Source organism: Pseudophryne corroboree, chromosome 1 (assembly GCF_028390025.1).
Source record: "Pseudophryne corroboree isolate aPseCor3 chromosome 1, aPseCor3.hap2, whole genome shotgun sequence".
In the NCBI taxonomy this organism is placed as follows: Eukaryota; Metazoa; Chordata; class Amphibia; order Anura; family Myobatrachidae; genus Pseudophryne; species Pseudophryne corroboree.
This window is the reverse complement of record NC_086444.1, coordinates 87,000,999-87,022,040: the sequence shown is the minus strand read 5'-3', so window position 1 is coordinate 87,022,040 and position 21,042 is coordinate 87,000,999. Positions and strand designations below refer to the sequence as shown.

Sequence of the window (21,042 nt, the reverse complement as noted above, 5' to 3'; positions counted from 1 at the left end):
CCATCAACCGCTTTCCCTGTACTTCCCTGCTTCCTTGGATATCATGGTTATGTTGTTGTCTAGGGGGTGTATATACCTTGTGTGTGCTTCTAGGCCTGCAATCTCTTGCATAATGACCTTCCTTCAGGCAATTATAACAGACTTCCATATTTGAATTTTTCGCGGTGGTGTGGGGTTTTTGTTGGAGTGGTCTTGTGGTTAGGGCCTGTATACTTGTTGCCATTAACTTGTTACTTAGTGACTCTCTGTATCTGGTGATATTCTGATCATGATTAATGACGGCCTCTCTTAATGCGGCCACCGAGATATCTCTCCAGTCTGGGTTGGTGGTCTGTACCCTTGTACTTAATTCATCCTTTAAACCATTCATTAATACCTTAACCGCTATTCCTTTATGTTGTGCATTTGTCTTGATGTCTGTGATCCCAGTGTTTCTAGCCATTATTTGCAGTGCTCGATTGAAATAATTAGAAATACTTTCCCCTTCGTTTTGTCTTATGGAGAAGATTTTGTTCCACTCGACAATGGCTGGGAAATATACTTCTAACTGTTGGTTGATCTGCTTAATACATTCCTGATTGTGTTCCTCCGTACAAGGTGCCTCCGTGTCTAATTTACAATCAGCAATGAATTTTTCAGGGTCAACACTGGAGGGCAAACATGTCCTCAGCACTGCTCGCCACTCTTTGTTGGTGAGTTCTGTGGAGTTTCCTAGTTCTTTAACAAACCTTTGACATGCTACTAGATTTTTCCTAGGATCAGGAAATTCAGACATAATTGATCTCAATTCGGTCCGGGACCAGAGACAGCGCATTGCACTGTCTTTGACGGGAATGATTCCCTGATCGTCAGTCTTCCCATTGGGGACTGCAATCACCCCGACCGGATCAAACTCAGCTACATCATCTTGTGTTGGTCTTACAATATGGGGTACATCTGTTTGTGCGTGATATAAAACATTGTACGTACCTGTGGACACGACCTCACCTGACCCTCCGTTAGGGGGTTTGATTATTGCCTTTACCGATTTGGTCGCGTCCACCTGGATGTCTTGTAGGATGACTTCTGGAAGAGGTGCCGACATTGTTCTGGGCTCACTTTCTTGTTTGTATTCCTGAGGGAAGTTTGACATGGGGTGCAACTTGCATAGGTTAATAGTTGTACATTTAACAGTATTACAATTATCATTGTTACATTTATTACACTTATTCTTATCATCTATACTACAGTTGCTAAGAGCGTTTTTATTGTTCAACCTTGTGCTTTTCTCCGCAACCATAATCCTCTCCATTGCCATGTCTCTCCTCTCAAGATAAGAGTCAGATAAGTCAATTAAATCTCTTTGTAATTCACTTTCCTGTTGCCATAGCTGCAAATAATCATAATGTTTGATTCGTCTCTTTGTTGGTTCAATGAGACCTATCCTCCTCCTTAAATTCGTTAGCACTTCTGGGCTGAAGCTACCTACTCTTGGGAATTTCTCCCCGTCATGTACTGTCATTCTCTCCCATTCATCACATAAAACTTCTGTGTGTGACCCGTACTTTTCACACATTACGTACCTTGCCGACCCTATTGGTCGGTTTCTATAATCAACCCGAACCGAGGTTGATCGCCCCCTTCCTGAACAACTGGCCCCCATAATTTGCAGGTGTTCCGAAACCTTACAAAAAACCAAGATATTCACGATAGGTTGGCGGTGAAGTTTACCGAGCACCTCACTCACTCTGCCCACGCCGACCAATATGCCCACACACTGATATAGCGCTGGCGTACTCGACCCAGGGCACCTATTAACCTTTGTTTACTGGAACATGTGAGTGTGATCCGCAGAGCATTAACCCTTTCCAGTAAAGGTGAGGTTGTTGGATAATTCCTGAGTGACCAGCGAACTTCCCTTTTTAAAAATAAAAAATTACACAAATCACGTCAGAATGTACAAATAGCGTTTATGACCCTTTGTACACAAATGGTACCGGTCAGGTTTACTAATGCACACAATTACGTGCGGTACAATCGTTCAGTACATAAGCAACTAATCTTATGTACGGAGCGACCAACGGAATCGAAAATTGCGGCTGCGAATTCCTTCAGCAAGAGCTTGTATGGCCTATATGGGTGTTGCACCAACCCTTTTTTTTGGTGTTGTGCCTGTGGACTCTATAGCGGACTTCCTTGTCTGCTGTACCTAGACCTCCTGGTCTGTTATGACCTCCTGGTCTGCTACAGTATGACCTCCTGGTCCGCTATACTCTAATGCTCAATTTTTATGTTTAACCAAGGATGCTTCCCTAGCCACCGTGCATGTCACTTACACGTATGTACCTCACGAGAACTCGATGATTTCTTTTGGTTCAACCTCAAAATTGTATAAATGTATGTAAAAACACTCACTCACCACATGTACACTTTTGTTTCTATTTCTATTTCTGCGCAGAAATTTCTCTTTAGACCAGATGTGTTACAAATTAGGAGAAGGATCTATTAATTTAAATTTCGAATGTTAAAATAGATTTGCGCTACTTATCGCCTGTTGCGTTATTTATCGCGTGTTGTTTGAGTTACGTGGGCGTACCCAGATGCTTCCGTTGCGTAATTTACGCTGCGTGCGTCGGCCTTTGCGCACGCGAGTCTCTCCCTTTGTTAGAGACACGTGTACACCAGTCTTTATCCACCGTAACACAACTAACACGTTTATCAATGTAGATGATCCTTAATCGTCTACCAAGCACCACACCAATCTCTCCTTATACCTTTAGGTAGAGTTGTGTGTGCGCTTTACACTTTATCCCTTTAATGTATTACTTTTACACTTTAACTATGAAATAGCGACAAATCTCTCTGAGCACGTTTATCAATTATAAAAAGCAAACAGGAGAGTGATATACGAAAATACACAAATGAAAAAGAAATGCAGATATATATGTGCGTGCGTGTGTACGCAAGACAGAAATAAACAGTTTTAAAAAGACACTATCATTTTGTTCTTACCTCCGGTCCCGGATTCCTTCAGCACTCTTTACTTAAGCGAAGCAGACGCTTATCCCGACAGCACTACGAGGAATATCCTCCCGCCTTTTGCTGATGGATAATGTCTGCTGTATCTACCTAGTGCAGATATGTGAAGGACGGGCGAGCCGCCAATTGATAAAGCTAAATATTTATCGTATATAATACCCTTTATGAGGTCTAAGAACACTGTACGCTATCTACGTATGAAGTACCGTAAGGGTACGCACGTTGCGTAGCAATCGCTTAGCCGTAGTCGAGACGCTCAAGCGTCACGTTCGCTCACGGCCAAGAGATCACAGGCAGGCACGCTATTGGCTGCTGACTAACGTAATGATTCGCTATAGCGTAGCGGACGCTCGGGACCACGAGGAGATCACCAGCGGCGCTGACGCTCACAATGTTAAACCTTTGTATCTAAACCATAAACAGTGTATTTGTGCAGTAAAACCTTAGTGTAATGATAGAGTGTAAATGCAACACAGTATAGCCTTATTACCTTTAAAGCTGTTCGAGCGTCACCGACGCTCTGAGAATACTTAACACTATAAGAAATACACAGATACCGTGCTCAGGGTCCAATGCCTAATATATATATTATGAATAATATACTTGCAAAAGAATTAATACAAATACAAATCATACACTACAATATAACATAGACTAACTAACCAGATAACTACACAGGAAATACAATACAATACAATTACGTCTTAAGGGAAAATAAGAGAGAAAGAGGAGAAGAGAGAGAGAGAGAAATTGGCTCACAATAACAAGAAGATCAATATGATTGCGGAGAAACACTTACGCACAAGGGGAAACGATCGCATGCGCCTCGATATCCAGCTCCCGATTATCAGCAATGAGAACCGTTGAAGAGAGTGCACTGGATATGGTCGGCCTGCCTATTTATGCCCCACACACAATACAATTCAATGGTCCCTACAATCTCATTGTTCATTGGACACAGGAATTCGGCTTCGCATTATAACAAAAGGTCATAGGTTGATTCATACAGGTGGGCTGTGACTACTTCCAACTGTTCAGGTGGGTGGGATACTGGGTTTCCCGCCGCATGGCTAAGTAAGAGCAAATAATAGTAAATGGACATAAACTTCTTATGTCCATAACTATTCGCACGAGCGATTAATCCGCTCCAAACCAACACCGGGATATTGCTATTTAAATACTCTTCCGATGGGTACCAAACACCACTGTATGACCCCTGTTAGACCCTTCGTACAATACAAAGAGGGATCTCTCTGTTCAGGAACATGCTATGTTAACTAAACTTTCAGAATCTATCAAAGGGACCATGATCTACAAAATACATTATATAGTGAAAATATGTAACGATTGAGTCGCACGCTACGATCACATAAACTCTACCGTAAATACGCATACCGTGCGCCTGCGGGTGCCCGCGACTGTGAGTATGCGCACGTACGGGAGAGCGTACGCATGCGCAGCACGGACCTGTATGAGGTGCAAATATGGTAGTGTGCATAGAGATATTTTTCTGACTTTGACACTTCTCTAAACGGAGAGGACGCCAGCCACGTCCTCTCCCCCTATGACTCTATAATATCACTTCAGCAAGTAGTATAGTATAGTAGTATACAGTATAGTAGTACTCCTCCTAATAATGCTCCCCAAAATACTGTGTCTCTCTCTTCTCTAAACGGAGAGGACGCCAGCCACGTCCTCTCCCTATGACTCTCAATGCACGTGTGAAAATGGCGGCGACGCGCGGCTCCTTATATAGAATCCGAGTCTCGCGAGAATCCGACAGCGGGATGATGATGTTCGGGCGTGCTCGGGTTAACCGAGCAAGGCGGGAGGATCCGAGCCTGCTCGGACCCGTGGAAAAAAGCTGAAGTTCGGGCGGGTTCGGATTCAGAGGAACCGAACCCGCTCATCACTAGTTATAACAGTGACCATGCTCTAAAATGCCTTAAATAACTTTCCACCTTAATTGGTGTCCAGGAAATGCTAATTGCGTATGCGCCAGATCGTCATGATCTGCGCACGTGTCAGATTGCCACGATCTCGGAATTGAAACCATTGTTTTATGTGACAGCCCGGAAATAAAAAAGCAGAGCATGTTCGGAAGTGTAACGACATTGCGGATAAAGGCAAAGCCTCTAGTGTGCTTTGCTGGACAGCACGTGAAGCCACACCCCTTTTTTGCGGCCTTCCATGCGTGCTATCCCTTTATTACCTATGAGCTGGAGCACCGGCCTTGCTTGTAGTCCCCCATCATAGTGATAAGTGAGACTGGGGCCGATGTATTAAGCCTGGAGAAGGGATAAAGAAGTGATAAAGCAGTGATAAGTGCAAGCTGATAAATGCACCCGCCAATCAGCTACTAACTGTAATTTTTCAAATCTGTAATGATTGGTTGGTATGTTATTGCCTTGCGCTTATCACTTCTTTATCCCTTCTCCAGGTTAATATATCTGCTCCACAGTTACTTAGAGCAGTGAGACATTTCCCTCTTACGCATGTACTGCTAAGATAAACATTACAGGAAAGGAGTTTAAGGTTTGCCAGTAATGGTCAAGCATGGACTTGCTCCCTTACTGTGTGAGTTATGTCAGATTTATGTACTGCTATGGGAAATCTAAGTATTCACACTGAGATCTTACAGATTATCTCCCTTTAGAGTTATTCTCTTCTCGTAAGCGCAAGTTGTAACTGTGACGTTTAACTCCTTCAGAGTTAAAAGTTTCCACTTAGTCCACATCAATTTGTTTTACATTTTCTTTTTCACTTTTCACCTGAAATTACTTTTTTTGTTCTCTACCCAAGTGAGGTTTTGTCATGGCAAAGCATAAATACATTGGGGTATATTTACTAAGCTCCCGATTTTGACCGAGATGCCGTTTTTTCATCAAAGTGTCATCTCGGTCAATCTCGGTCATTTACTAAACACTAATCACGGCAGTGATGAGGGCATTCGTAATTTTTTGCTAGTTCAGGTAAAAAATTACGAATGAATACACCATCGGTCAAATTACGCCTGTTTAAGTATGAATCTCGGTCATTTACTAAGAAGTGCAAAGCAAAAAAACCCAAAACACTGCCGTGAAAAATTACAATTCGTAAAAAAGTCCTAAAAAAAAACAGACCTGCTTTTTTTATTCGTGATTTGAGATGCATGCAGGGATCCATGAGATCCGTGCATGTATATCAGTGGGAAGGGGTTGGAAAGTGCTTTTTTTTGCCAAAAAAAATTGCGTGGGGTCCCCCCTCCTAAGCATAACCAGCCTCGGGCTCTTTGAGCCGATCCTGGTTGCAGAAATATGGGAAAAAAAATGACAGGGGTTCCCCCATATTTAAGCAACCAGCATCGGGCTCTGCGCCTGGTCCTGGTCCCAAAAATACGGGGGACAAAAAGAGTAGGGGTCCACCGTATTTTTAAAACCAGCACCGGGCTCCACTAGCTGGACAGATAATGCCACAGCCGGGGGTCACTTTTATACAGCGCCCTGCGGCCGTGGCATCAAAAATCCAACTAGTCACCCCTGGCCGGGGTACCCTGGGGGAGTGGGGACCCCTTCAATCAAGGGGTCCCCCCCCCCAGCCACCCAAGGGCCAGGGGTGAAGCCCGAGGCTGTCCCCCCCCATCCAATGGGCTGCGGATGGGAGGGCTGATAGCCTTTGCTGTAAAATAAAAGATATTGTTTTTAGTAGCAGTACTACAAGTCCCAGCAAGCCTCCCCCGCATGCTTGTACTTGGAGAACCACAAGTACCAGCATGCGGCGGAAAAACGGGCCCGCTGGTACCTGTAGTACTACCACTAAAAAAATACCCAAAAAAAACAAGACACACACACCGTGAAAGTATAATTTTATTACATACATACACACATACATACATACATACTTACCTTATGTTCCCACGCAGGTCGGTCCTCTTCTCCAGTAGAATCCAAGGGTACCTGTTGAAGAAATTATACTCACCAGATCCAGTGGTCCAGGCTCCTCGGCAAATCCAGGGATAATCCACGTACTTGAATAAAACAAAAAAACGGTTGCCCGACCACGAACTGAAAGGGGACCCATGTTTGCACATGGGTCACCTTTCCACGAATGCCAGAAACCCACTTTGCCTTCTGGCTAAGTGGGTTTCTTCAGCCAATCAGGGAGCGCCACGTTGTAGCACTCTCCTGATCAGCTGTGTGCTCCTGTCCTCACTGACAGGCGGCACACGGCAGTGTTACAATGTAGCGCCTATGCGCTACATTGTAACCAATGATGGGAACTTTCTGCCCTGCGGTTGACCTAAAGTGACGTCACCGCTGAGCAGAAAGTTCCCAGCATTGGTTACAATGGAGCGCATAGGCGCTACATTGTAACACTGCCGTGTGCTGCCTGTCAGTGAGGACAGGACCACACAGCTGATCAGGAGAGTGCTACAACGTGGCGCTCCCTGATTGGCTGAAGAAACCCACTTAGCCAGAAGGCAAAGTGGGTTTCTGGCATTCGTGGAAAGGTGACCCATGTGCAAACATGGGTCACCTTTCAGTTCGAGGTCGGGCAACCGTTTTTTTGTTTTATTCAAGTACGTGGATTATCCCTGGATTTGCCGAGGAGCCTGGACCACTGGATCTGGTGAGTAGAATTTCTTCAACAGGTACCCCTTGGATTCTACTGGAGAAGAGGACCGACCTGCGTGGGAACATAAGGTAAGTATGTATGTATGTATGTGTGTATGTATGTAATAAAATTATACTTTCACGGTGTGTGTGTCTTGTGTTTTTTTGGGTATTTTTTTAGTGGTAGTACTACAGGTACCAGCGGGCCCGTTTTTCCGCCGCATGCTGGTACTTGTGGTTCTCCAAGTACAAGCATGCGGGGGAGGCTTGCTGGGACTTGTAGTACTGCTACTAAAAACAATATCTTTTATTTTACAACAAAGGCTATCAGCCCTCCCATCCGCAGCCCATTGGATGGGGGGGGACAGCCTCGGGCTTCACCCCTGGCCCTTGGGTGGCTGGGGGGGGGGACCCCTTGATTGAAGGGGTCCCCACTCCCCCAGGGTACCCCGGCCAGGGGTGACTAGTTGGATTTTTGATGCCACGGCCGCAGGGCGCTGTATAAAAGTGACCCCCGGCTGTGGCATTATCTGTCCAGCTAGTGGAGCCCGGTGCTGGTTTTAAAAATACGGGGGACCCCTACTCTTTTTGTCCCCCGTATTTTTGGGACCAGGACCAGGCGCAGAGCCCGATGCTGGTTGCTTAAATATGGGGGAACCCCTGTCATTTTTTTTCCCATATTTCTGCAACCAGGATCGGCTCAAAGAGCCCGAGGCTGGTTATGCTTAGGAGGGGGGACCCCACGCAATTTTTTTTAGGATTTTACTTTGTTTAATTTAAAAAAAAAAAAAAATACGAACCCCAGCACGGATCACACAGATCCGGCCGAGATTGATTGTAAAAAAAAACGGCAGTGTTTTGCTAATCACTGCCGTCAAATTAGGTAAAAAAACACGAATGACATCGACATCGGAAGCAAAGAAAAATACGAATACGACAGCTTAGTAAATTAGTCGTAATCAATTCAAAAAGTTGCAGTTTTACACTGCCGATGTCATTCGTGATTGAACTTTGACCTATTTTCGGAAATTACGAATCTTAGTAAATATACCCCATTTTGTAGGATATTGGAATCAATAATTTTCTTATCTCCATATGGGGTTATGTAATACTGTAGGTTACAAGATTGTGGAACTGCTGTGATTTCAGCAACTTCAGTGCTAAATTTAAAGCGGCAATACAATATATGGATGAACCAGCTCTTTAAATTTAGCAGTGAACACGCCGCTATCACGCTGGTTCTGAAATATTGGAAGCTATTACATAAAGCCCTACATGCAATATAATTGGGGTGTTTATCAGCAATACATTAAGTACAAGATTTAAATAATATAAATGTGTCTTGTGGACCCACCGCTCACCGGCAGCAGATGGGTCGGTAGCCAGAAATGGGGCATCAAATGGTACACATCAGGTCCAAGATGTCTGGACACATGGGGCCTTATTCTGAGATGATAATAAAGCAAAAAAGGCCAAGCAACTTTGCACCTTAGTAATATTATGTTGCACAATAGGTGGGACTGATTTAAAATGTGCAGATAGATTTAGAATTGAGAAGGGTGTGTCCAACTACTCCCAACTTTTTGGAAATGTAGATCATGACTTTAGGGTGAGCCCAAAAATGGGGCATGTCTTCTCTTTACTGAATAGACACTGCGCTTATGTGCACGGCATCTATTCACCAGTTGCTCTTCTAAGCAGAGCAGCAGGTGAGAGGGGGGCCTCCAAACCTCCCCCAAATGGGGCCTATGGGTGGGATGGTGGGACTGTTCCACCAAAAGCGGGCCGGTTGAGAAGTACTGTACGCCAAACATTATCTAAATTGCAGTGTAAAAATAAAGCTGTCCAGCATTTGGTGGCTACATGCAAAAGCAGCCAGTATTTACCCTGCATGCAAAAATATAGATGTATTTGCGTCTTTGTGCAGTATTGTAACATGGCTTGCTCTTTTTATGCATTATTCCCCACCTCAGAATCAGGTCCATGATGTGTAGTCAAGTCGTGCAGGCGCACTCGCATTGGTTGGCATTTTTAGGAGGTTGGAGGGTTGCTGGAGAGGTACCCACACTTCGTGAGTCTCCCGTAACTTCCGGGGGAGTAGATAAGTATGATATAGAGCCTGATTCAGAGACGGACACATCGGATTTACCCACATCTCTGAATCAGGCCCCTAGACAGCCTTATTTGTTCCTACAGATGTAAGGAATGTAAGCCAGGGCCAAGTCCTTGCAATTACTTATTTGATTTTTGCACTGCTTCCCAAAAACGAGTGCACCTTTTCTGTGCCTTGCAAGGAACCCTGCCACGGGTGTCGCTCTACAGGTGTGTGACGCTGCAAATATCGCCATCTTAACCCTACGTGCTCTAATAGAACTGGAGACGTTTCACCTGCACAGAGGACTTTTGTGCTGCACAATGCGCATTGGCCTTCACTCTCTTTATAAATAAGGTCTGTTCTGTAAATCTGGAATGGGGGAGTTACAGGCTGTCATTCCTCTGTGTGATCTTCTGCTAGTAGTTCCATGCTATGAATGCTGGCACTAGAGTGAGGTTTATTGGGAAACACTAGTCCTGAAGTCAGCGCATACATGGATTTTCTTGGGAACTGCTTATGATACACTATAGTACTGTAGCGAATGGAATGTGGATTGTGGTAGTGAATTTACTGCAAGTGCAATGTATACAGGTTAATTCCTAAAACTCGTGCTGACTCACGTTGCTGTAAGTCTACAGAAACTGAATATATAGGAGAGTAAGAAAAGTGGCATGAGGCACATAGAACCTCTCAGAAAAATGCAGAGTACAGGGTACAAGACTGGGGATGGGATATCGTACATATACAACCCCAAGACAGGTGGATGTGGCCACAAAAGATTGAACTGCATTATGTATGGAAATAAGTGAAAGGGCATCTTACAGTAACTGGTATAAGAAGTGTTGGGGTATGGCCACTTCCGGCTGTAAATGCCCATTTTGGGAGTGCGGTTGTGCCTCCCTTCAGATCCACACCTATAGATAGTCCAAAGTACTGTGTACCTCGGCACACAGATTTAGCACCTCTAACTAAGAAGACAAAACTTAGCAGCTCAAAACACCATAGGGCTGATTCTCAGACGCAGACGCGGTTTCGTTTGATTTGCCGCAGTGACATCTACTCTGTGCATATTTTTATCTGGCCCCTATTGTCTCCCATTCACCATCCAGCAACATACATACCTTATATTTCTGATACTGGGAGTCATTCCGAGTTGATCGCATGTAGCAACTTTTTGCAGCCCATGTGATAAACTAGACGCCGCCTATGGGGGAGTGTATTTTAACATAGCAGGGCTGCGATCACTTGTGCAGCCCTGCTATGCTAAAAAAAGTTTCCTGCAAAACAAGACCAGGGTCAGACTTACGGATCCAACTACGAAAGTCCCGGGAATTGACATCAAACATCCGCCCTCCAAACGCCTGGACACAGCTGCATTCGAATCTCCACGCCCGGAAAACAGTGAGTATCCGCCCTGAAACACCTCCCTGCTGTCAGTCTTCTTGCGATCGCGCTAGCGTTCACTTTTTTCTCTCTTCTGGTCATTGCCCGGCAATGGCTGCAGCTGGGCAACAACGCACGTGCACATTGCGGGCGCCGTGCATGCGCAGTTCTGACCCATTCGCACCGAAGCGAAGAACCCCCCTATGCATTCCCCCCCTATGCATTCAAATCTGTACTGTGATTCTATGTACGAAATTGTGATGTGTGACTCAGATGCATGCTCAGCTGTTTGATGCTTTGTAATTGAGTTCCACTGCTCTGTCTCTGTGTAAGGGGCAGTTACAATTACTCTGGGGGTCATTCTGAGTTGATCGCTAGCTGAAAATGTTCGCTGCGCAGCGATGATGCCAAAAAACGGCACTTCTGCGCATGCGTATGTGGCGCAATGCGCACAAGCGACGTACTTTCACAACGGCCGATGTAGTGTAACACAAGGTCTAGCGAAGCTTTTCAGTCGCACTGCTGGCCGCAGAGTGATAGACAGGAAGTGGGCGTTTCTGGGTGTCAACTGGACGTTTTCAGGGAGTGTTCGGAAAAACACAGGCGTGCTAGGAAAAACGCATGCATGGCTGGGCGAACGCAGGGCGTGTTCATGACGTCAAAACAGGAACTGAACAGTCTGAAGTCATTGCAAGCACTGAGTAGGTCTGAAGCTGCTCTGAAACTGCACGAAATTATTTTGTAGTCGCTCTGCAATCCTTTCGTTCGCACTGCTGCTAAGCTAAAATACACTCCCAGTGGGAGGCGGCATAGCATTTGCACGGCTGCTAAAAACAGCGAACGAGCGATCAACTCGGAATGACCCCCTCTATCTCTAGATTTAACGCCAGCTCCACTATGTGGCTGCTGGCAACAGAATTAGGCCCAGATTTATCAAGCCTTGGAGAGTAATAAATTGCACGGCGATAAGGTACCAACCAACCAGCTCCTAACTGCCTTTTTACAGGCTGTGTTTGAAAAGTGACAGTTAGGAGCTGATTGGTTGGTACTTTATCACCGTGCAGTTAATCACTCTCCAAGGCTTGATAAATCTGGGCCTTAGGTTTAGAATTGTGAAACACTTAGGGAATTCACGGGAATGTCTATCAATATTATTTTTACTAAAATAAACTTTCTATCGGCAGATGTTGGATTGAAATGACATCATCACACAATAACCTTATCTATTATATAATAACTAACTAATCTAGAAATAACGACACAGACCACTGAATTGCCATTTAAATCGGTCAACTGTTATTAATTTATAATATTTAAACTAAGTATGGTGGCAAATAAGAAAGAATGGCCAGATCACCAGTGACATTACAACTTATTGCCGCAACACTTGCCCACGACATGACTTTATATCACTCACTGGCTACACCAATAAATGCTGAGGCTCCAACTCTCTTCCCAATACACCAGAATAGGGCCGGCCAGACAGCCAAGCCCAATGACCCCCGGTAAGGAAGGCCAGAGTATACAATGTATTGGGCAAAGAGCGCCCTCCGTACAGCAGCGCAATAGCCACTGTAACTGTCATTCTTTCTCGCTACCTATAGGTTGACAAACCACAACCAGCAAAGAAAAAGAAAAAACGGGTGGGGCAAAAAGATGATTTGGGGAGGGAGGGTGGGAGATCCAAAAGAGAAAAAATAAGAATTCACTTACCAATAATTCTATTTCTCGTAGTCCGTAGTGGATGCTGGGAACTCCGTAAGGACCATGGGGAATAGCGGCTCCGCAGGAGACTGGGCACAAAAGTAAAGCTTTAGGACTACCTGGTGTGCACTGGCTCCTCCCCCTATGACCATCCTCCAAGCCTCAGTTAGGATACTGTGCCCGGACGAGCGTACACAATAAGGAAGGATTTATGAATCCCGGGTAAGACTCATACCAGCCACACCAATCACACCGTACAACTTGTGATCTGAACCCAGTTAACAGCATGATAACAGAGGAGCCTCTGGATAGATGGCTCACAACAACAATAACCCGATTTAGTTAACAGTAACTATGTACAAGTATTGCAGACAATCCGCACTTGGGATGGGCGCCCAGCATCCACTACGGACTATGAGAAATAGAATTATCGGTAAGTAAATTCTTATTTTCTCTGACGTCCTAGTGGATGCTGGGAACTCCGTAAGGACCATGGGGATTATACCAAAGCTCCCAAACGGGCGGGAGAGTGCGGATGACTCTGCAGCACCGAATGAGAGAACTCCAGGTCCTCCTCAGCCAGGGTATCAAATTTGTAGAATTTAGCAAACGTGTTTGCCCCTGACCAAGTAGCTGCTCGGCAAAGTTGTAAAGCCGAGACCCCTCGGGCAGCCGCCCAAGATGAGCCCACCTTCCTTGTGGAATGGGCTTTTACAGATTTTGGCTGTGGCAGGCCTGCCACAGAATGTGCAAGCTGAATTGTATTACAAATCCAACGAGCAATAGTCTGCTTAGAAGCAGGAGCACCCAGCTTGTTGGGTGCATACAGGATAAACAGAGAGTCAGATTTTCTGACTCCAGCCGTCCTGGAAACATATATTTTCAGGGCCCTGACTACGTCCAACAACTTGGAGTCCTCCAAGTCACTAGTAGCCGCAGGTACCACAATAGGTTGGTTCAGATGAAACGCTGAAACCACCTTAGGGAGAAAATGAGGACGAGTCCTCAATTCCGCCCTGTCTGAATGGAAGATCAGATAAGGGCTTTTACAGGATAAAGCCGCCAATTCTGACACGCGCCTGGCCGAGGCCAGGGCCAACAGCATGACCACTTTCCATGTGAGATATTTTAACTCCACAGATTCAAGTGGTTCAAACCAATGTGACTTTAGGAACCCCAAAACTACATTGAGATCCCAAGGTGCCACTGGAGGCACAAAAGGAGGCTGTATATGCAGTACCCCTTTTACAAACGTCTGAACTTAAGGGACTGAAGCTAGTTCTTTCTGGAAGAAAATTGACAGGGCCGAAATTTGAACCTTAATGGACCCCAATTTTAGGCCCATAGACACTCCTGTTTGCAGGAAATGCAGGAATCGACCTAGTTGAAATTCCTCCATCGGGGCCTTACTGGCCTCGCACCGCGCAACATATTTTCGCCAAATGCGGTGATAATGCTTTGCGGTTACATCCTTCCTGGCTTTGATCAGGGTAGGGATGACTTCATCCGGAATGCCTTTTTCCTTCAGGATCCGGCGTTCAACCGCCCTGCCGTCAAACGCAGCCGCGGTAAGTCTTGGAATAGACAGGGTCCTTGCTGGAGCAGGTCCCTTCTTAGAGGTATAGGCCACGGGTCCTCCGTGAGCATCTCTTGAAATTCCGGGTATCAAGACCTTCTTGGCCAATCCGGAACCACGAGTATAGTTCTTACTCCCCTCCGTCTTATAATTCTCAGTACTTTTGGTATGAGAGGAAGAGGAGGGAACACCTACACTGACTGGTACACCCACGGTGTTACCAGAGCGTCCACAGCTATTGCCTGAGGGTCCCTTGACCTTGCGCAATACCTGTCCAATTTTTTGTTTAGGCGGGACGCCATCATGTCCACCTTTGGTTTTTCCCAACGGTTTACAATCATGTGGAAGACTTCTGGGTGAAGTCCCCACTCTCCCGGGTGGAGGTCGTGCCTGCTGAGGAAGTCTGCTTCCCAGTTGTCCACTCCCGGAATGAACACTGCTGACAATGCTATCACATGATTTTCCGCCCAGCGAAAAATCCTTGCAGCTTCTGCCATTGCCCTCCTGCTTCTTGTGCCGCCCTGTCTGTTTACGTGGGCGACTGCCGTGATGTTGTCTGACTGGATCAACACCGGCTGACCTTGAAGCAGAGGTCTTGCTTGGCTTAGGGCATTGTAAATGGCCCTTAGCTCCAAGATATTTGTGTGAAGTGATGTCTCCAGGCTTGACCACAAGCCCTGGAAATTTCTTTCCTGTGTGACTGCTCCCCAGCCTCGCAGGCTGGCATCCGTGGTCACCAGGACCCAGTCCTGAATGCCAAATCTGCGGCCCTCTAGAAGATGAGCACTCTGCGACCACCACAGGAGAGACACCCTTGTCTTTGGTAACAGGGTTATCCGCTGATGCATCTGAAGATGCGATCCGGACCATTTGTCCAGCATTCTTGCGTGGAATCTGCCGAATGGAATTGCTTCGTAGGAAGCCACCATTTTTCCCAGGACCCTTGTGCACTGATGCACTGACACTTGGCCTGGTTTTAGGAGGTTTCTGACTAGTTCGGATAACTCCCTGGCTTTCTCCTCCGGGAGAAACACCTTTTTCTGGACTGTGTCCAGGATCATCCCTAGGAATAGAAGACGTGTCGTCAGGATCAGCTGCGATTTTGGAATATTGAGAATCCAACCGTGCTGCCGCAACACTACTTGAGATAGTGCTACCCCGACTACCAACTGTTCCCTGGATCTTGCCCTTATCAGGAGATCGTCCAAGTAAGGGATAACTAAAACTCCCTTCCTTCGAAGGAGTATCATCAGTTCGCCCATTACTTTGGTAAAGACCCGGGGTGCCGTGGACAAACCAAACGGCAGCGTCTGAAACTGATAGTGACAGTTCTGTACCACAAACCTGAGGTACCCTTGGTGTGAAGGGTAAATTGGGACATGGGGATAAGCATCCTTGATGTCCCGAGACACCATATAATCCCCTTCTTCCAGGTTCGCAATCACCGCTCTTAGTGACTCCATCTTGAATTTGAACCTTTGTATGTAAGTGTTCAAGGATTTCAGATTTTAAATAGGTCTCACCGAGCCGTCCGGCTTCGGTACCACAAATAGCGTGGAATAATACCCCTTTCCCTGTTGTAGGAGGGGTACCTTGATTATCACCTGCTGGGAATACAGCTTGTGAATGGCTTCCAATACCGCCTCCCTGTCGGAGGGAGACGTCGGTAAAGCAGACTTTAGGAAACGGCGAAGGGGAGACGTCTCGAATTCCAATTTGTACCCCTGAGATACCACCTGAAGGATCCAGGGGTCCACCTGTGAGTGAGCCCACTGCACGCTGAAATTTTTGAGACGGGCCCCCACCGTGCCTGAGTCCGCTTGTAAAGCCCCAGCGTCATGCTGAGGACTTGGCAGAAACAGGAGAGGGCTTCTGTTCCTGGGAACTGGCTGTTTGCTGCAGCCTTTTTCCTCTCCCTCTGCCACGGGGCAGAAATGAGGAGCCTTTTGCCCGCTTGCCCTTATGGGGCCGAAAGGACTGCGCCTGATAATACGGCGTCTTCTTATGTTGAGAGGCTACCTGGGGTAAAAATGTGGATTTCCCAGCCGTTGCCGTGGCCACCAGGTCTGTTAGACCTACCCCAAATAACTCCTCCCTTTTATAAGGCGATACTTCCATATGCCTTTTGGAATCAGCATCACCTGACCACTGTCTTGTCCATAACCCTCTTCTGGCAGAAATGGACAGCGCACTTACTCTTGATGCCAGTCGGCAAATATCCCTCTGTGCATCACGCATATATAGAAATGCATCTTTTAAATGCTCTATAGTCAGTAATATACTGTCCCTATCTAGGGTATCAATATTGTCAGTCAGGGAACCCGACCAAGCCACCCCAGCACTGCACATCCAGGATGAGGCGATTGCTGGTCGCAGTATCACACCCGTGTGAGTGTATATACATTTTAGGATATTTTCCTGCTTTCTGTCAGCAGGTTTCTTAAGGGCGGCCGTATCCGAGGACGGTAGTGCCACCTGTTTAGACAAGCGTGTGAGCGCTTTATCCACCCTAAGGGGTGTTCCCCAACGTGCCCTATCCTCTGGCGGGAAGGGGTATGATGCTAATAACTTTTTGGGAATTAACAGTTTTTATCGGGGGAAACCCACGCATCATCACACACTTCATTTAATTCCTCAGATGCAGGAAAAACTACAGGCAGTTTTTTCTCACCCAACATAATACCCTTTTTAGTGGTACTGGTATTATCAGAAATATGTAAAACATTTTCCATAGCCTCAATCATGTAACGTGTGGCCCTACTGGAAGTCACATTCGTCTCTTAATCGTCGACACTGGAGTCAGTATCCGTGTCGGCGTCTGTATCTGCCATCTGAGGTAACGGGCGTTTTAGAGCCCCTGATGGCTTTTGAGACACCTGGACAGGCACAAGCTGAGTAGCCGGCTGTCTCATGTCATCAATCTTTTGTAAAGAGCTGACACTGTCACGTAATTCCTTCCATAAGCTCAGCCACTCAGGTGTCGACTCCCTAGGGGGTGACATCTCCATTACAGGCAATTGCTCCGCCTCCACACCATTTTCCTCCTCATACATGTCGACACAATCGTACCGACACACAGCACACACACAGGGAATGCTCTGATAGAGGACAGGACCCCACTAGCCCTTTGGGGAGACAGAGGGAGAGTATGCCAGCACACCCCAGAGCGCTATATATATACAGGGATAACCTTATAGAAGTGTTTTTCCCCTTATAGCTGCTGTTTTATTAATACTGCGCTTAATTAGTGCCCCCCTCTCTTTTTTAACCCCTTTCTGTAGTGTAGTAACTGCAGGGGAGAGCCAGGGAGCTTCCCTCCAACGGAGCTGTGAGAGAAAATGGCGCCAGTGTGCTGAGAAGATAGGCTCCGCCCCTTTTTCGCGGACTTTTCTCCTGCCTTTTTATGGATTCTGGCAGGGGTTAAAATACATCCATATAGCCCTGGGGGTTATATGTGATGTATGTTTGCCAGCCAAGGTGTTTTTATTGCTGCTCAGGGCGCCCCCCCCCCAGCGCCCTGCACCCTCAGCGACCGCAGTGTGAGGTGTGTATGAGGAGCAATGGCGCACAGCTGCAGTGCTGTGCGCTACCTTGGTGAAGACCGATGTCTTCTGCCGCCGATTTTCCGGACCTCTTCTTGCTTCTGGCTCTGTAAGGGGGCCGGCGGCGCGGCTCTGGGACCGGACTCCGAGGCTGGGCCTGTGTTCGGTCCCTGTGGAGCTAATGGTGTCCAGTAGCCTAAGAAGCCCAATCCGCTCTGCAAGCAGGCGAGTTCGCTTCTTCTCCCCTTAGTCCCTCGATGCAGTGAGCCTGTTGCCAGCAGGTCTCACTGAAAATAAAAAACCTAAAACTAAACTTTCACTAAGAAGCTCAGGAGAGCCCCTAGTGTGCACCCTTCTCGGCCGGGCACAGAAATCTAACTGAGGCTTGGAGGATGGTCATAGGGGGAGGAGCCAGTGCACACCAGGTAGTCCTAAAGCTTTACTTTTGTGCCCAGTCTCCTGCGGAGCCGCTATTCCCCATGGTCCTTACGGAGTTCCCAGCATCCACTAGGACGTCAGAGAAAGGAAGAGGAATACTCCTTCCTCCACAAAATGTCCTCTAGATATTCTCCCTAAACACCCCCACTATTCTAATTGCCTCCTGCTCTCAAACTGTTAACTGTTTGCTAACTTACCTAAATTGTGCAAGGATCATACAATCCTACTACCTTGAAGTTTATGGTCATTTGCGCTATTTAGCGCTCGCTCTGCATAAACTTTCTATCTGCAGATGTTGGATTGAATGACATCATCACACAATAACCTTATCTAATAAACAATAACTAACTTAACTTATCTAGGAATAACGACACAGACCACTGAAATGCCATTAAAATCTGTCAACCGTTATTAATTTATACTTAAACTAACACTCCTTTCTCCACAAAATGTCCTGTAGCTCCTCCCTAAACACTCCCACTATTCTAATAGCCTCCTGCTCCCAAACTGTTAACTATTTGCTTACCTAACTAAAACGTGCAAGGATCATACAATCCTAGTACCTTGAAGTTTACGGTCACTTGCGCTATTTAGCACTCGCCCTTCATAATGTGAAAAGGGTGTTTTCACCGACAGCCGATATCCTGAATGTGAGTATCGGGTTCAGGGTTTGTGCCTGTGGGGAGGGTTAGGCATTAGGGGTGTTTAGGATTAGGCACTAGGGGTAGTTAGCCCTAGCCAACGCTTCCCATGGGTTAGCCATAGCCGCTACCCCCGGAGGGTTAGCCCTAGCCACCACCCCAAGGGTTAGATTAAGACTTGGTGGGGCCCGGGGCACTTAAGATAGGGGGGCTATGGGGAAGTAGGGTGTATATTAGATTGTACATACTTTCCAACATGACCCATCCCAGGAGGGACCAAATGCTCTCTTTCTGGACATCCCTCTTACTGTATGATTGGCATCACCTGTGTTGAACTATTCAATTGATAAGAAAGGTTACTGCAATCATTACTTAAGAGTAGAGATGAGCGGATTCGGTTTTACTCGGATTTACTCGGTTCTCAAAACGGAATCTTATTGGCTCACGGATGTCTCGTGTTTTGGATAGCCAATTAGATGCTGTTTTGAGAATCAAGTAAATCCGAGTAAAACCGAATCCGCTCATCTCTACTTAAGAGGGAAGTCCAGGTAGAGAGCATTTTATCCCTCATGGAATGGGTCATGGTGGGAGGTATGGATTGTTTGTGTGTCTCTCTCTCTCTAGACCCAAATGTTCTCATTAGATAACAGGTTACACAGGACACACCTCTGGTTGGGAAGCTCTGTCTGTATCTGATGAAACCTGAGTCCTGCACAAGGGGGAGAGCTAATGATGTCAGTGTGCTCTGACCGGGGGGCTTCCTGACAGAGGGGGGCCCAGGGTACAGCATGCCCTGCGCCCCTTCCTTAACTATGGGGTGGGGGGTATATAAATACTTACCCCCTCCGATGATCTTTAGTATTGAGATACTGGCATTCCGACCGCCGGCATTTAGTATGTATTTCCTGGAAGCACATGGCTAGTCAAAGGACGTACTAAGACCAACTTTAGCCTGTTTATTATAGCGATCCGTAATATATACAGCACTGCTTACACTTGTGCAAAGAGACCTCCCGAATTATATATTTCCCAACAAGTTATTTGGGCCCAAAATGCTCATAAAGACCCCCTTTTAGTAACCCTGATTTCACCCAAAATTTAATTTAGTTATAAAATCAAGTCTAATGTGTTCGACCATGTTACAGGGAAATACAGTTTTTCAATGCTTGTCTGTTTCCTGGATTGTGATCGGAGCGGACATTAGGACATACCTGTGTCAGGTGAGAACAGGTATATAATGAATATATTTCTGAAGCATCTTGACTGTGGCTAGTGGCCCACAAATGATTTCATGGGTTTATTCCCTTAGAAACCAGGTCTACAGTGAAATAGTTCAGTTTCATTGGCCATTACCTAGGAGATTATTCCCACATCCTACCAAATTCTTTCTAGGGTTTGTGTGTTCTTACCCAAAGTACAGTACAGTTACAAGGAGCGACTAGGCTAAATAAATTATTTCCAAAGATTATTTGGAAATAATCCAAATTTTAATATAATCAGCTTTAAATTGCTGAAATCTAGAGGCAAAGATATGGAATGACTGCAGAATAATAAACAGTTATAACGAGTGGCGGATCTGGGGGTGGGGGGTGAGTGGGCAACATGTGACATACATACCATCACCCCTGAAGAAGGAGCTGGCTGATAGCTCACCCTGGGGGAGGAAAGTGTGTTTGTGGCCTACGGAAAGAGAAGGTGTGTGTGCTAAGAGCAGCAATTACCCTGACCACACCCTTGGATCTGCACTGGTTATAACAATGGGAATTGCAATATAAATCAGCATGACTGCTGACAAAGATGACTTTTGAAACCTACTAGGGCCATATTACCATATAGACATACTGAGCAAATGCTCACTGCCCCAAATTCTAGGGACCTTTGAGCAGAGGTGGGCTGGGCCAGAGAGCATTTGCCTCCTGGGCTGGTGCCGCCACAGCCTTTTAGGAGGCAAGTGGAAAATGTTGTCGCGGCCACTCTGATTGTGAAATACAGTTAATCAGAGTGGCCAGACAGCACTCTCTACCTGCCTCCAAGGCTGCAGCAAGTCACCGAA

At 46.3% G+C, this 21,042-nt stretch overlaps 1 long non-coding RNA gene across 1 annotated transcript in view; it reads right to left on the bottom strand.

Moving 5' to 3' along the window:
• Positions 1-21,042, bottom strand: part of LOC134945861 (uncharacterized) — a 100,826-nt gene that overhangs the window by 47,227 nt on the left and 32,557 nt on the right. The gene's annotated exons all lie outside the window — the stretch shown is intronic.